The 18376-nt window shown below is 37.6% G+C and overlaps 1 pseudogene; it reads left to right on the top strand.

Moving 5' to 3' along the window:
- Positions 1 to 17515: 17515 nt before the first annotated feature.
- Positions 17516 to 17940, top strand: LOC122751662 (annotated as a pseudogene).
- Positions 17941 to 18376: the final 436 nt, after the last annotated feature.

Consider the following 18376-nt stretch of genomic DNA (forward strand, 5'->3'; position numbering starts at 1 on the left):
GGTGGTAGAGAGATCCTCAGTCCCAGGCTCTGTCCCTCATGCAATGTTGGAATCTGTTTCTAACCCCCACCACCAACTACCCACACCAACCTGGCTCCCAAATCTCAAGATGGCCCTTTTTTTTTCTTTCTGAGGCTTAGCTTAGGTGCCACAGACAGGGAAGGAGTCACTTGGTCCATGGCCAGTCCAGTAAGAGTCAGAATATATTTCCCCTATAACCCTAGACCTCTTTTTTTCTTAAGATTTTATCCCCCAATACTTCCTCAGGGCTGAGGAAGAAAGGACCTGGGAGTGGAAGGAAAGAAATTATCTTTAATCATGATCAACTTGATCATACTACTCCTTTGTTTGAAGAACTCCAATAATCCCATCTTGCCTCTAGCCTCTTCACCTTGACATTAAAGCTCTTTGCAGTCTGGCTTTTTCTCAACCATGTCTAGCCTATTATTTACTATTCCTCTTCACCAACTCTCTGTCCCAGCTAAACTGGCTAACTTGCTATTCCCTAAACTCAATCTCTGTTTCCCAACCAATGCCTTTGTAGTAGCTATTCTTCATACCTGGTAGTTCTTTCCCCTCACCTCTGCTTCTTGCCATCTTTAACTTCTTTCAAGACTCAACTCTTTCCATGATCCTTTCATTTTTACTTAGATAATTAGGTATTGGTGTGGATAGAGGGTTATATTTGGAATCAGGAGGACCTAAGATCAAATCCTGGCTCTTACTAGCTGTGTGACCCTAGGAAAATCCTTTAAACTTTCTAAGCCTCAGTTTCTTGATATGTAAAGTAAAATAATAATAACACCCACCTTACAGGGTCATTTTGAGAATCAAAAGAAATAGCATATGTAAAGCACTTTGTAAGTCTTACTCCTTGGCCCCATTTTTTCTCTCCAATTCTATCACTTCTAACATCTTCTCCTTCCAATCTTCCACTCGGGCCAGGACCATAGCCTGGGATCTGGAAGGTGGATTAGAATCTTTATCACTCTTTTTCAGGACTCTCCTTTTGGTTTCAGCTATGGCTTACTCACTGAGCAGCATCTTTGCCACCTTTCTGCAATACACTTCCTGGCTTCCTCTTCTTCTTCACTAGTTAAAACTAATTAAGCACTAATATAGACTATTTTTCCATTTGGCATGGTGTTTAATAGGGTCTTTATTTCCCCCAATCTTGATACCAGGAGAATAGAAGCCCCTTAGAAACAGGAGCTATTTACTGATTTCTCTTTGAATTCCTAGAACAGTGATTTCTACACAATGAAGGTTTATCAAATATTTGTTGGGTTGAGTTGGATTGAATTGCCTCTCTAGTTCATAAATTCTTCTTGTTCCTTTTACTCACAAAGCCAGGTGGAGGGTTATAGGTTAGACAGTGATACTATCAGAGAGATTCACACTGCGATGGACAGCCTGGCACAAAGAGGAAAAGTTCATTACTCACTGGAGCCAGTGGTTTCGATTGCATCACCCCCAGAAATCTCAGTTTGGCCACATGCTGACCAATTCCTCAAACATTTATTTGGTGAATTTGATGAAATGAGAGCACACTCATCAGATCTGAAGTTAGTGCAAAGATGAAATGATAGATAATACTGGATTATAGACTCGGGATTCAAAGTGTCTTGACAGGCACACGTCATGGAGCCCCCAGTACTTCTGAATATAGCCTGAATCAGGTAGATTAAAATGAAGCTGGATTTAATTTGAACCCAACCCCCCCCAATAAAGCAGATAATATGAATATGTCCTTTGCAAAGGCAGTATGAATTCAGAAAGATCCTTTAGGTATGGTTTAATGACCTCCTTCCTTTTTGAGTTTGCATCAGTGAGATAAAGTAGTAATAGGCTGAGGTCATAAGATAAAATGTAATAGGGATAAATTAGGGTTTACACTTGAATACCCCGAAAGTGAATCAACTTCACAAGTACAAGAGAATTAGACATGGGTACATAGCAGTTTTTTTTTTTTTAAGCTAGTGGTTTTACTGGAATAAAATCTCATTCTGAATCAGCAGTGTGACGTAGCATCCCCTAAAAGCTCATGTGACTTTAGATGATGTGAGAAGGGTCACAGCTTTGAGGAATAAGGCGGGGCAGGAGTCCCTCTGTGCTCTGCACTCTTCAGAACTAATCTGGAGTATTGTGTTGTGCTGCTTCATTTTTTTTCTGGATAGCGCCATTTAAGAAGGACATTGAAAAGCTGGAGACCATCCAGAGGAAACCACCAGGATTGGGAAGGACCTGGAATTTATGTGACATGATGATCAAATGAGGAATTGGGAATGTTAGCCTGGAGAAGAGAAGAATGGGTGGAGAAAGGACATGGGATCTCTCTGCAAGGATTTGAAGAGAGATTGTGTAGTTGACGGATTAGCATTGTTCTGTTTCAACTCTGAGGGCAGAACCAGGAGCAATGGGAGGATGTTTGGGAGAGACTTATTTGGGCTTCCTATTAGAAGCGGGGGGGGGGGGGGGGGGGGGAAACTTCCTAACAGTGAGAAATGTCCCCAAATGGAATGTACTGTCCAGAGAAGTGGTAAGCTCCCCTCCTTGAAGGGTCTTTAAGGAGAGGCTGGATGATCACTTATCAGACATATTAGATTGGGGATTCCTTTTGTGTAAGGATTGGCTTATCCAATTCTCAAATTCCAAGCAGCCATTCAGTGAAAAAAAGATGACTCTCTAGGGTGGAAAGCATTTGGCTTTGGAGGAGGCGGGTATAAGGAAAATAATAAAGAACTTCACTCTCAAAGGTGAGAATAAGTTTCCTGTCAACTGGAACTATCATAACACTCACTGATGCCTTAGTGGCTCTACTCTTTTTTTGCTTGTTTGTTTTTTGTGGGGCAATGGGGGTTAAGTGACTTGCCCAGGGTCACACAGCTGGTAAGTGTCAAGTGTCTGAGGCCGGATTTGAACTCAGGTCCTCCTGACTCCAGGGCCGGTGCTCTATCCACTGCACCACCTAGTGACCCCCTTGTGGCTCTACTCTTAACAAGCAGATTAGCCAAATGATTACTCAGCAATCCTACATTTCATTGTTTTGGATGATACTTTTACAGACCATAAAACCTAGCAATGATCTTAGCAACCAAAGAGTCTAATGTCCTCATTTCAAAGAGGAGGAAATTAAGGCACTAAGATACAGAAGTCTGATCAGTGAGAGAGACAGGTCTCTTCTCAGATTATGGTGCCCTTGCTTCTAGGTATCACAGGCTTCATTAAAGGGATTTTTTACCCATCACCTTAAATAAGATGGAAGATGATCTTCTCATGAAAGCTAAGGCTCATCACAACCTTGTGGTCAAGTCAGATCAGGTGCCCAAGCACCAAAATCATGGGGGATCGAATTGGAATAAACTTGGGGTGGTTCTTCTTTGCTATGGAGGATAGCATGGGATGGGGGGGTGGCACCATATCTAAAGAAGAGCTCTATTGAATGAATTGCGACTGCACCAGAGGAAGAGGAAGGGTAGGGGACCAATTAATAATGAGATGAAGAAGGACAAGAGACAAAGAGGAGTTGGTCTAAGCCCATTCAGGTTCAATAAGTTTTGTTGGTCCTATACAAGGACTTTGATATGATTTGGTCCAACTCTCTTATTTTTGCATCTAGAAGTATGGGACAACTAAGACAAGACACAGAGAAGTTAAGTCCAATGTAACACATTTATCAAAGTGACAGCACTAGCATATTACAGGAAATCATGGGTCTAGATGTTGTGGGCAGTTTAAAGGACCACCTCTTCTCCCACATCCTGTGTTGTCCCCCAGAGCCCTTATCTTGCTGCTATAAGGCACAAGATGAGAACCTACTGAAAGACTGAAAAAAGGAGCAGTCAGAGAAAGAGAAAGAACATTAGATTACCAAATCACACAATTTGAGGGACACACAGGGGGACTGAGCCACGTAATCATATGAAGATCAAAGATCCTGAATATTGGGGCCAGGGGAGAAAGGCCTTTGGATTTCAGGCAAAGGAGGCTCTAAGCACTTTATAAATGGTGCTTACTGACTGAGGACAGTAGCCTGATCACAAAGTATGAAACAAGAGAGGCTAACTAGTGTAGAAGATTCTAGAGCAATTTAGCTCTATTTTTTGCATCTACCAAAATAAAAATAAATAGAAGTTTGCTTTTGTTTAGTTTTTAGAATTAAGGAAATCTGAACATGTCTTTAGGCTGAAGGAAAGGGGCCAGAAGACAATGGAAGGGTGATGACAGATGGAGATTAAAAGAGTCTCTGGAAATGGGGCTTTGACAAGAAGGGAATGGAATAACTTCAGCAAAGTAGAGGAAAGGTCATTGACCTCTGATTCTAGAAAGACTTCCAGAAACATGTGGCAGAACACAGGGATCCTTCTCCAGGACTCTCTCAATAGGCCATATGCATTGTTGTTTGCAAAAATGGGGGAAGAAGGCAAACTCCTTTATGATGTGAATAATTCTCAGATTCTTCTTTCAACAGCTCCCAGCAGATATCAGAATATCTGTTGGAAGCTTTCAAGAATATTCCAGCTGTCCCCATCATGCCTAGCATTCATGCCTTTGAGTCTTAGATTTTGAGAGCTCTAAAGTCTTTGAGTTTTCTAAAGTTTCCAGTCCTATAGGCCTGAGAACACGGAAAATTGAAGCATAAATTTTCTTGAGAATATAGAAGGTAATCAATATTGAACTTAAGGTCAAATTTCTTGAAAAGGCTGCCTAACTTTAGATTTGTTCTCTCATGAAGTGAGCTCTTACGGGTCAAATTATCATATCTATCCTCGATAATCAATCACCTAGCACAATTCTTGGCAAAAAGTAGGCAATTAATCTTTATTAACAAACTGACTATGCAAATAAACACTTGCTCTATAATTATTGCTCCAAATTCTCTCCTGAGCTCCAGGAATGGAAGATAAGGAGAACTGCCCTGATATCATAGAATCAGAGGATAAAATCATCATTGAAAGAATTCACCGATCACCTCCTGAAAGAGACCCCAAAATGAAAATTCCAAGGAATATTGTAGCCAAATTCCAGGATTATCAGGTGAAGGAGAAAATACTCCAAGCAGCCAGAAAGAAGCAATTTAAATATCATGGAGCCACAGTCAGGATTGCTCAGGACCTGGCAGCTTCAACATTAAAGGACCACAAGGCTTGGAATATGATATTCCGGAAGGCAAAGGAGCTTGGATTGCAGCCGAGAATCTATTACCCAGCAGCAAAAATGCGTATTCTCTTTCAGGGAAAAGATGGACATTTAATGACATTGGGGACTTTCAATAATTCCTGATAAAAAGACCAGAACTGAATAGAAAATTTGATCTTAACATACAAGACTCAAGAGAAGTTTAAAAAGGTAAACAGAGGGGGAAAAAAAGGTTATTCAATTAGGCTAAACAGTTTATATCCCTATACAGGAAGATAATACTCATAACTCTTAAGAACTGTAAATGTATTTTGGCAGAGAGAAGGACTTTACACAGAGGGTATAAATATAAATTGTCTTTGATGTGATGATACAAAGAAAAATAAGGGGTTAAAAAGGGAGTCTATGGGGAGGAGAGGAAAGGGGAGGTGGAATGGGGTGAATTATATCATATGAAGAGGTAAAAAAAACTATTACAATAGAGGGAAAGAAAGGAGGGGTGAACATTGTTTCAACCCTAATCTCATTAGATTTGATTCAAAGAGGGAATAACATATATGTTCATTGGGATAAAGAAACGTAGCTCATTCTTTAAGGAAGCAAAAGGGGAAGGGAAAGGGGGGACTGATAGAAGGGAGGACAAAAGCAAGGGAGAAAAGGGTAAAGAAAAGAGGGGGGATGATGAAAAGGGAGGGCAGATCAGGGGAGGCAGGGGTAAGAAGTAAAACATCTGTGAGGAGGAATAGGGTGAAAGAAGGGGGAAAAAGTACAAAGGGGGTAAATAGAATGGAGGGGAATAGACAGTAATAATAACTATGAATGTGAATGGAATGAACTCTGCTATAAAACGGAAGAGAATTGCAGAGTGGATTAAAAACCAGAATCTTACAATATTCTGTTTACAAGAAACACATCTGAAGCAGAGAGATACACACAGAGTAAAGGTAAAAGGCTGGAGCAGAATATATTATGCTTCAGCTAAAGTAAAAAAAGCAGGGGTAGCAATCCTTATCTCAGACAAAGCACAGGCAAAAATAGATCTCATTAAAAGAGATAAGGAAGGAAATTACATCTTGATAAAAGGTACTATAGAGAATGAAGTAATATCAATATTAAATATGTATGCGCCAAGTGGCATAGCATCCAAATTCTTAGAGAAGTTAAATGAGTTACAAGAGGAATTAGACAGTAATACTATGCTAGTGGAGGATCTGAATCTCCCCCTCTCAGAATTAGATAAATCTAGCTGAAAAATTAATAAGAAAGAAGTGAAAGAGGTGAATAGATTACTAGAAAAGTTAGACATGATAGATGTCTGGAGAAAATTGAATGGGGATAGAAAGGAATATACCTTTTTCTCAGCAGTATATGGCACATTTTCAAAAATTGACCATGTATTAGGGCACAAAAACATCATAGTTAAATGTAGAAAGGCAGAAATAGTAAATGCATCCTTTTCAGATCATGATGCATTAAAAATTACATGTAAGAAAGAGCCAGGGAAAAGTAGAATGAAAATCAATTGGAAACTAAATAATTTCATTCTAAAGAATGAATAGGCCAAACAACAAATCATAGAAACAATCAATAACTATATCCAAGAAAATGACAATAATGAGACAACATACCAAAATCTATGGGATGCAGCCAAAGCAGTACTTAGGGGAAAATTTATAACTCTAAATACTTACATGAAGAAAAAAGAGAAAGAGGAGATTAATGAATTGGGCATGCAACTTAAAAAGCTAGAAAAAGAACAAATTAGAAATCCCCAATTAGATACTAAACTAGAGATCATGAAAATTAAAGAAGAAATTAGTAAGATTGAAAGCAAAAAACTATAGAATTAATCAATAAAACCAAGAGCTGGTTTTATGAAAAAACCAATAAAATAGATAAAATATTGGTTAATTTGATTAAAAAAAGAAAGAAGAAAACCAAATTGCCAGTATCAAAAATAAAAAGGGTGATGTTACCACCAATGAAGTGGAAATTAAATCAATAATTAGGAATTACTTTGCCCAACTGTATGCCAATTAATTTGACAATCTAAATGAAATAGATGAATATTTACAAAAATACCAACTGCCCAGGTTAACTGAAGAGGAAATAAAATCCTTAAATAAACTCATATTAGAAAAAGAAATTGAACAAGCCATTAATGAACTCTCTAAGAAAAAATCCCCAGGGCCAGATGGATTTATGGGTGAATTTTACCAAACATTTAAAGAACAATTAATTCCAATATTATACAAATTATTTGGAAAAAGAGTTGAAGAAGGAGTTCTACCAAATTCGTTTTATGACACAAATATGGTGGTGATACCAAAACCAGGCAAAGCAAAAACAGAGAAAGAAAATTATAGACCAATTTACCTAATGAATATTGATGCTAAAATCTTAAATAAGATATTTGCAAGGTGATTACAACAAGTGATCACCAGGATAATACACTATGACCAGGTGGGATTTATACCAGGAATGCAGGGCTGGTTCAACATTAGGAAAACTATTAACATAATCAACCACATCAATAAGAAAACTAACCCAAATCATATGATTATCTCAATAGATGCAGAGAAAGCTTTTGACAAAATACAGCACCCATTCCTAATAAAAACACTAGAGAGTTTAGGAATAGGTGGAGCTTTCCTTAAAATAATAAACAGTATCTACCTAAAACCATCAGCAAGCATTATATGTAATGGAGATAAATTAGAGGCCTTCCCAATAAGATCGGGGGTGAAAGAGGGATGTTCATTATCACCCCTATTATTTAAAATTGTACTACAAATGTTAGTTTTAGCAATCAGAGAAGAGAAAGGAATTAAAGGAATTGGAATAGGCAAGGAGGAAACAAAACTATCACTCTTTGCAGATGATATGATGGTATACTTAAAGAATCCTAGAGAATCAACTCAAAAATTACTTGAAACAATTAACAACTTTAGCAAAGTAGCAGGATATAAAATAAATCCACAGAAATCATCAGCATTTCTATACATGACCAACAAAGTCCAGCAGAAAGAGATAGAAAGAGAAATTCCATTTAAAGTAATGGTAGATAGTATAAAATACTTGGGAGTCTACTTGCCAAGACAAACCCAGGAAACTCTATGAACACAACTACCAAACACTCTTCACACAAATCGAATCAGATCTAAATAATTGGAAAAATAACAATTGCTCATGGATAGGCAGAGCTAATATAGTAAAAATGGCAATACTACCTAAATTGATTTACTTATTCAGTGCCATACCAATCAGACTACCTAAAAATTATTTTATACAGCTAGAAAAAATAATAACAAAATTCATCTGGAAAAACAAAAAATCAAGAATATCCAGGGAAATAATGAAAAAAAATTAACAGGAAGGTGGGTTAGCGGTACCAAACCTGGAGCTCTACTATAAAGCGGCAGTCATCAAAACTATCTGGTACTGGCTAAGAAATACAGTGGAGGATCAATGGAATAGGCTAGGCACAGGAAACATAGTAGTAAATGATACTAGTAATGTAGTATTTGATAAACCCAAAAACTCCAGCTTCTGGGATAGGAACTCAGTATTTGACAAAAACTGCTGGGAAAACTGGAAGATAGTATGGCAGAAATTAGGCACAGACCAACATCTTACACCTTATACTAAAATAAGGTCAAAATGGATACATGATTTAGATATGAGGTGATACCATAGGTAAATTAGGAGAGGAAGGAATAGTCTACCTTTCAGATCTTTGGAAAGGAAAACAGTTTATGACCAAACAAGAGATAGAGTATATTATAAAATACAAAATGGATGGTTTTGATTACATTAAATTAAAAAAATTTTGTACAAACAGAAGCAATGCATCCAAAATTAGAAGGGATGCAGAAAACTGGGAAACAATTTTTATGGCCAGTACTTCTGATGAAGGCTTCATTTCTAAAATATATAGGGAACTAAATCAAATTTATAAGAATCCAAGTCATTCCCCAATTGAGAAATGGTCAAAGGATATGAACAGGCAGTTTTCCGATGAAGAAATCAAAGCTATCTATTCCCATATGATAAAATGCTCTAAATCTCTAATGATTAGAGAGATGCAAATTAAAATAACTCTGAGGTACCACCTGACACCTATCAGATTGGCTAAAATTACAAAAAAAGGAAAATAATAAATGTTGGAGAAGCTGTGGGAAAATTGGAACACTAATGCATTGTTGGTGGAGCTGTGAACTGATCCCACCATTCTAGAGAACAATTTGGAATTATGCCCAAAGCGCTATAAAGCTGTGCATACTCTTTGACCCAGCAATACCACTTTTGGGTCTTTTTCTCAAATAGATCATGGAAAGTGGAGAGGGACCAACATGTAAAAAAATATTTATAGCTGCTCTTTACATGGTGACAAGGAATTGGAAGTTATGGGGATGCCCATCAATTGGGGAATGGCTGGACAAGTTGTGGTATATGTATAGGATGGAATACTATTGTGCTGTAAGAAACAATGAGCAGGAGGAGTTCAGAGAAACTCGGAGGGTCTTACATGGGTGATGATGAGTGAGATGAGTGTGTTGATCTACTGTGATGGACTATATTCTTTTCACCAATGCAATGGTACAGAAGAGTTCCAGGGAATAGAAGAGGATCTCCAAATCCAGGGAAAAAAAGAACTGTGGAGTATAGATGCTGAATGAACCATACTATTTCTTTTGTTTTTGGTGTTGTTGTTCTTCTATTTTGAGGTTTTTTGTCATTGCTCTGATTTTTCTCTTATAACATGACTAATGCAGAAATATGTTTAATGTTATTATATATATACATACATACATATATATATATATATATATATATATATATATATATGTAAAAACCTATATCAGATTACCTGCTGTCTAGGGGAGGGGGAAGGAGGGGAGGGAAGGAGAAAAAATCTGAAATTAGAAAGCTTATGTAAACAAAAGTTGAGAACTATCTTTACATGTAACAGGAAAAAATAAAAGACTTTATTAAAAAACTATTTAATAAACATTTTACATTTCATCTTGTCAAAAAAAGAGAGAGAACATTGTATTGTGATGAGTAAAATCTAATGTGTGTGACCTTACCTACCCCCCTACCCCGGGTGGGGGGGAACTAGCTAAGGTTTACTTATAAATTCAGCAGTATTTTAGGCTTTTAAGCATCTATTAAAGTATATTAGAAACTAAGAGAGAGAGAGAGAGAGAGCACATGTCTCTGAAAGAATAGAAAAGCCCTAACCCAAATCTACATGGGAGAGAGACAGAAAAACCTGCCTTCCCTAGCAGCTCATGTTCCCCAAGTAAGCCACAGAGTCTCAGCCAGTTCCCCTAGAAGCCCTCTGTGGAACAGGAAGTGGGGTAGTCCCCACACACAGCTCCAAGCTAATTGTCTGGTACCATTCAAGTCCATTGATTAACATGACTTACAGGAGGTTCATGAACTTCCAGAATGCCAGCATGACCTAAGAAAAGTCATCTCATACTTCCTCAACAAGGGGTGGTGCCCTGGTTTTCACAGTATACAGTAACAAAAATATTGTTTTAAGAATGACTCTGAGGGGCAGCTAGGTGGTACAGTGGATAGAGCCCCGGCCCTGGAGTCAGGAGGACCTGAGTTCAAATCCAGCCTCAGACACTTAACACTTACTAGCTGTGTGATCCTGCACAAATCACTTAACCCCAATTGCCTCACCAAAAAGAAAAAGAAAAAAGAATGACTCTGAGCAGGTAAATTATTTTGACTATTATAAATATTAAAAATAACCATGAGACATGAAGAAAAAGGTTACCTGCATCCAAAGAAAGAACTAATTAATAGAAGCATGAATAGAATAGTTTTATATATAATGTATATGTATATATACTGTATATGTATATATACTGTATATTCCTATTTGTGTCTAATAGTAGTGATTTCTAAGACCAGGGTAAGAGGGGAGAATAAAAAAGAAATTTACACAACAATTTTATTGATATTTGAAAGAAATAGCAAGTTGTATGTAGTAGATTTGCAGTTTTCATATGCAATCATCTTTCTATTGTACTGCATATTTTATATGTAAATATATATAGATGTATACATACATATGTGTGTGCATATTACATATGTACATGCATAAATGCATGACAAAAAACATTATCCGATAGATAAGCAGAAAAGACTGGAAAAATTTATGTGGATTTACACTAATTTTACACTAATTTACACTAAAATTTACACTGATGCTGAGTGAAGTATGCAGAACAGGGAGAATATTATACACAGTAACATCAATATTGTATGATGATCACTTATAAATGACTTAGTTATTCTCAAAAATGATAATTACAAAGGACTCATGATGGAAAATGCTATCCACATCCAGACAAATGATGGACTCTAGATGAAGATCAAAGCATACTATTTTCATTTTCGTTATTTTTTTCCTTTTGCAAATTGTAATTATTTTTTGTAAACTTGTTTCTTCCTTCACAATATGACTAATACAGAAATAGGTTTTACATGATTGAACAAGTATAACCTATTGCAAATTGCTTGCCACTTTAGGGAAGAAGGAGGGAGAAAATTTGGAACTAAAAGAATTATTAAAAAAGAATGTCGGGGCAGGTAGGTGGTGCAGTGGATAGAGCACTGGCCCTGGAGTCAGGAGTACCTGAGTTCAAATCCAGCCTCAGACACTTAACATTTACTAGCTGTGTGACCCTGGGCAAGTCACTTAACCCCAATTGCCTCACTAAAAAAAAAAAAAAAAAAAAAAGAATGTCTACCTGCACAAACTTTGGTATATGATAGTGATGGAATATTATTGTGCTACAAAAAATGAGAAACAAGATGACTTCAGAAAGGCCTGGAAAGACATGGATGAAATGATATATTGAGAAGTGAGCAAAACCAAGAGAACTTTGTACACAGAGACAGCAATATTGCTTGATGAAGAACTGTGAATGACTTAACTATTCACAACAATACAGTGATCCAATACAATCCCAAAGGACTATTGATGAAGCATACTATCCACCTTCGAAGAAAGAACTGATATTGATGGAACAGACTGAAGCAGACTACTTTTCACTTTCTTTCTTTTTTTTCCTTTTAATCAAGGTTCCTTGTATCAAATGACAACTATGGTAATGTTTTATACAATCATACATGTGTAATCCATATCTGATTGTTTGCCATCTCAGAGAGGGGGAGGAGGGAGGGAATGAAAGATAAAAATGGAACCCAAAACTATAAATAAATATTTTTATTATTAAAGACAAGAAATAAAAAAAATATGACTGAAAAAAATTAAAAAGAATGTCAAAATTTGACTTTACATGTAATTAGGGAAATGAAATATTATTGAAAAAACAATAAGCTTCCCAGGGAGAGAAAAGTACACAGGACATACATTTCAGTTTAACCTTTATTATCAATGTTTTCTCCATCACCTTCTTTATTCTAGACACTTAAAGCAATGAATCAAGCCCTGATTTCTAGTGTTTGCCGATTTCCAAGGTATAAATGCTCAAAACAAAAATTTAACAATAGAAAGCTGGTTGGACCTAAATTAATTTATTTATTCAGTGCCATACCAATCAAACTACCAAAATTATTTTATATAGCTAGAAAGAATAAGAACAAAATTCATCTGGAAGGACAAAAGGTCAGAATATCAAGGGAATTAAGAAAAAAAAATGGAAAGGAAGGCAGCCTAGTTACACCAGGTCTAAAATTATATTATAAAGCAGCAACCATGAAAACCATTTGGTACTAAGAAATAGAGTGGTAAATCAGGGGAATAAGTTAATCACACAAAACACAGAAGTAAATGAATATAGCAATCTATTGTTTGATAAAGCCAGAAACTCCAGATTTTGGGATAAGGACTCACTATTTAACAAAAACTCCTGGGAAAACTGAAAAATAGTTTGGCAGAAACTAGGCATAAGGGCAGAGCCAAGATGGCAGAGGAAAGACATTAAATGCACAGAGCACCTGATACAATCACCCCCAAAATAGCAATAAAAGAACTCTTGGAGCAGAAAAAAACACACAAAAATACGGGTTTTCTCCAGCTATAGATAGATTTCAGGGGTCTATACTGGGCCATGAATAAAGCCTAATCCCACAATTGGGCCAACACACCAGACACCCACCTGAGGAATTTGCCCCAGTTCCTCTGAATCAGTGGCAGCACCAGCATCTTCTGGAACAGAACACGCAGTCGGGTTGAACAGCTGGGCTGGGGGGGTAAGTGCAGGGGTACCAGTGGACTGGGGGAAGGATTTGACTGTCCCACCCCAGCAGGGAACCAGGAAGAAATCCTGAGTGGTGGGAGGCCCAGGTCCGGGAGGGGAGCAGAGGAGCAGGCTCATCAAGCTAAAAACTACACCACAGAAACCTTTGCTGGCTGGTTGTTTAGTAAGTATGCTTGAGGTTATCTCCGGACCAGAGAACAGGCCAGGTGAGATTAAAACCTGCCCCCCCTCAACCCAAAACACCTGGGACTCTCTGAAGCTGGAAACAGGAGTGGACCAAGAAGCAACCCCCCCCCCATCCCCAGTGGAGATTTTAAAATCTAATAAAAGTGAGGCCATGCAGGCTGAGAAGAAGCCCAGTCATCCTCCAAGCCACAATGTAGCTCAAACAGTGTGTCCTGGAAGGAATGCCACACTTTAAGAAGGAGTTAAAAGCCAAGAAATAGCCAGGATGAGTAGGCAGAGAAAGCAGAAGACCATCAAAAACTTATTTGGGGGTAAGGTAGACCACAACACAATCTCAGAAGAAGAAGATAGTAACAGGGTGAAAGATCCAACATCCAAAGTTCCAAGAAAAATATGAACTGGTCTCAGGCCATGGAACCTCTTAAAAAGGACTTTGAAGAGAAAGTAGGAGAAATAGAAAGAAGATGTAGAGAAAGGGAGGAAAGAATGGAAAGAGAAATGAAAGTGATGCAGGACAGTCATGAGAAAAAAGTCAACAATTGAAAAAGCCAAATGGAAAAGGAGATTAAAAAACTGTCTGATGAAAATAAATGCCTAAGATTTAGGATTGAAAAAATGGAAGCTAGCGACATTATGAGAAACCAAGACACAGTAAAGCAAATCCAATTGAATGAAAAGGTAGAGGGCAATGTGAAATATCTCCTTGGAAAAACAGCTGACCTGGAAAATAAATCTAGGACAGATAATTTGAAAATCATTGGACTACCTGAAAATCATGACCAAAACAAAAGCTTAGACACCATTCTCCAAGAGATTGTGAGGGAAAATTGCCCTGATATTCTAGAAGCAGAAGCTAAAATAGAAATTGAAAGAATCCACTGATCACCTCCTGAAAGAAATCCCAAAATGAAAATTTTCAGGAATATTATAGCCAAATTCCAGAACTCTCAGGTCAAGGAGAAAATACTGCAAGCAGCTATAAAAAAGGAATTCAAATACTGTGGAGCTCCAATAAGGATAAAGCAAGATCTACAGCTTCTACGTTAAAGGACTGAAGGACATGGAATATGATATTCGAGAGGGCAAAGGAACTGGGACTTCAGCCAAAAATCACTTACCCAGCAAAACTGTGTATAATCTTTCAGAGGAAAAAATGGGATTTCAATGAGAAAGAGATCTTTCAGGCATTTGTGATAAAAAGACCTGAACTGAATAGAAAATTTGACTTTCAAATACCAGACCCTGGAGAAGCATAAAAAGGTAAACAGGAAAAAGACTTCATGAGGGATATTAAAAGATCAAACTGTTTACATTCCTACATGGGAAGATAATACTTTGAAGTCATAAGAACTATCTCAGTAAGGAATTCACAGAAGACACAGGTCTGAACTGAATATGAAGGGATGATATCTATAAAGCATTCATGTTTTGTTCTTTGTGGGGCAGACAGGGTGGGGTGTCTTATGTCTTGGGCCAGATTTGGGCTTGGGGGCCTCTTGGGTCCAGGGCTGGTGCTTTGTCCACTGTGCCACCCAACTAACCTATGATGACATCACTAAAATAGGGTTAAGGTGTAGGAGGAATATACTGGAGGAGGGAGAAGGGGAGAGATGGTCTGGAGAGAGGTAGCTCACATGAAGGAAACAAGAAAAATGATTATGGAGGGGAGGAGAAGAGGGGGAAGGAGTTGGGAATTGAGTGACCTTTAATATCATCAGAATTGGCTCAAAGAAGGACTAACATACATACTCAAGTAAGTATAGTAATATATTTTTGCCCTGAGGGAGTGGAGGGAGATAAGGGGTGGGGGGGAGAAGGGAAAGAGGGAAGGGCAGATTGGGGGAGAGAGCAGTAAAAAGCAAAACACTTTCAAGGAAGATTAAGATGTTCTGCATTACTGCACAAGCATGACATATTGAATTGCTTGATCTCACAGGGAAGGTTGAGGAGGAAGGGAGGAAGAAAAATTTAGAACACAGAATTAGCTCAGGGACCTTGATCTCATCACAGTGGGCTCAAGGAGGGAATAACATTCACACCCAATTGAGAGGAGTAATCTATTTAACCCTGGAGGAAAGTAAGAGGGGAGGAGGATAAGGAAGGAAGGGTGAAAAAGGGGAGTGCAGAGCGGGGGAAAGGATAGTCAGAAGTAAAACACTTTTGAGGAGGAATAGATAAAAAGAAGATAGAGTAAATGTCATGGTAAGGGAGTGGGATGGAGGGAAATAGATATGATGATTGATTATAATGGCAAAACGTATGGTACCCACTTTTTGCTGGGCTTTTATGAAGAAAATTCTCTGTCAAGCTTAAGGTACTAGAGACAGGTTATGATGAACAGGATACTATCAGAAAAACCTGGAAAGACCTACATAAACTGAAGCAGAGTGAAATATACTGTATACAAAATAACAGCAATAGTGTAAGATGATCTGCTGTTAATGGCTTGGTTATTTTCAGCAATGCAATGATTCAATATAACTCTGAAGGACCCATGAAAATTGCAATCCATCTACAAAGAAAGAACTGATGGTATCTGAAAACAGACTGAAGCATAATTTTTTTTGATAGTTCCTTAATCTGAAGTTTTGGTTTTGTCTCTTTTATTTCACAACCTGGCTAATGTGGAGATGTTTTGCATGACTACTCATGTATAACTTACATTGAATTCCTTGAGTTCTTGGGGGGGGGGGGCGCAGGGAGAGAGGAAGAGAAGTTGGAAAACAGAGTTTTAAAAAACTGATGTCAAATTTTATTTTTACATGTATTTTGGAAAATAAAATTCTAAATAAGAAAAAAATTAAAAAAGAAACTAGGCACAGACAAACATGTAACACTGTCTACCAAAGTAAAGTCAAAATGAGTACATGATTTAGACATAAAGGGTGATATCATAGACAAATTAGAAGAGAAAGGAATAGTTTACCTGTCAGACATATAGACAATTGAAGAATTTATGACACAAAATGAGAAAGAGGACATATGAAATGCAAAATGGGTCATTTTGATTACATTAAATTAAAAATGTTTTACACAAACAAAATTAAAGCAACCAAGATTAGAAGAAAAGCCGTAAGCTGGGAAACAATTTTCATAGTCAGTGTAAAAGGCCTCATTTCTAAAATATGAAGAGAACTAAATCAAATTTATAAGAATACATGTCATTCCCCAATTGAGAAATGGTCAAAGGATATGAACAGGCAGTTTTCAGATGAAGAAATCAAAACTTTCTCTTGTCATATGAAAAAGAAAATGCTCTAAATCACTTTTGCTTAGAAAAATGCAAATTAAAACAACTGTGAAGTACCACTTCACACCTATCAGATTGTCTAATATGATAAAAAAAAACAAAAGAAAATAAATATATATATATAAATAATATATAAATAAATAAATAAATAAAAATAAAGGAGATGTGGAAAAAATGGAACACTAATAAATTGTTGGTAGAGTTGTGAAATAATCCAGCCATTCTGGAAAGCAATTTATAACCATGCCCAAAGGTCTATGGGGCTGTGCATACTCTTTGACCCATACTTCTTCTAGGTCTGGATCCCAAAGAGATCATAAAAAAGGATAAAGGACTCACATGTACAAAAATATTTCTAGCAGCTCCCTTTGTGGTGGCAAAGAATTGGAAATGGAGGGGTGACCATCAACTGGGGAATGGCTAAACAATTTGTGGTATAATAATGTAATCGAATACTATTGTGCTATAAGAAATGATGAGTAGGCAGATTTCAGAAAAACCTGGAAGAACTTAAGTAGACTGATGCTGAGTGAAGTGAGCAGAACCAGGAGAACATAGTAACAGCAACATTGTGTGATGATCAACTGTGACAGACTTGACTCTTCTCAGCAATACAATGATCCAAGACAATTCCAAAGGACTCATGACAGAAAATGCTCTTGAGCAGCAGAGACAGAGCTGCATGGCCAAGATGTGTGACTTCATAGAGGATCAGACTGCTGAGTTCAAGGAGGCCTTCCAGCTATCTGACCACACAGGGGATGGAAAGATCTTATACAGCCAGTGTGGGGATGTGATGCAGGCCCTGGGCCAGAACCCCACCAATGCTGAGGTGCTCAAGGTCTTAGGGAATCCCAAGAGTAATGAGATGAATGTGAAGGTGTTGGAATTTGAACACTTTCTGCTCCAGACCACAGCAAAGAATAAGGACCAGGTCACATATGAAGACCACATAGAGGGGCTTCGGGTGTTTGATAAGGAAGGGAATGGCACGTCCTCATCACTCTGGGTGAGAAGATGACTGAGGAAGAAGTGGAAGTGTTGGTGGCAGGGCATGAGGACAGCAATGGTTGTATCAACTATGAAGAGCTAGTCCAGATGGTGCTGAAAGGCTGAGACCAAAAGCCCCCTTTCCACAAAGAATTCCCTAACTTTCTCAGTGTGAAAATGATCCTCTCACCCCTGACGCAACTAACTACATTGTCGTGGTTACCAACATTCTTCCTTCTAACCCCCACCACTCTTTGGCCTACCTGCTCTCTGTTTTCACCAAATTCAACTTGCTAACTGCTCCTAAAAATAAAAAAAATTAAAAATTAAAAACTATGGAGTCTGAATGCCAATCAAAGCATAGTATTTTCACTATTGGGGTTTTTTGTTGCTATTGTTTCTTCTTTCTTGTGTTTTTCTCCTTTTTATGGTGATTTTTCTCTCACAACACGACTAACACGAAAATATTTTTTAAATGATTGTAATGTATAACTTAGATTGCTTGCTGACTTCAGGAGGGAGGAGGGAAAGGGAAGGAGGGAGAAAAATGTAGAACTCAAAA

Source organism: Dromiciops gliroides, chromosome 3, assembly GCF_019393635.1.
Source record: "Dromiciops gliroides isolate mDroGli1 chromosome 3, mDroGli1.pri, whole genome shotgun sequence".
Lineage (NCBI taxonomy): Eukaryota > Metazoa > Chordata > Mammalia > Microbiotheria > Microbiotheriidae > Dromiciops > Dromiciops gliroides.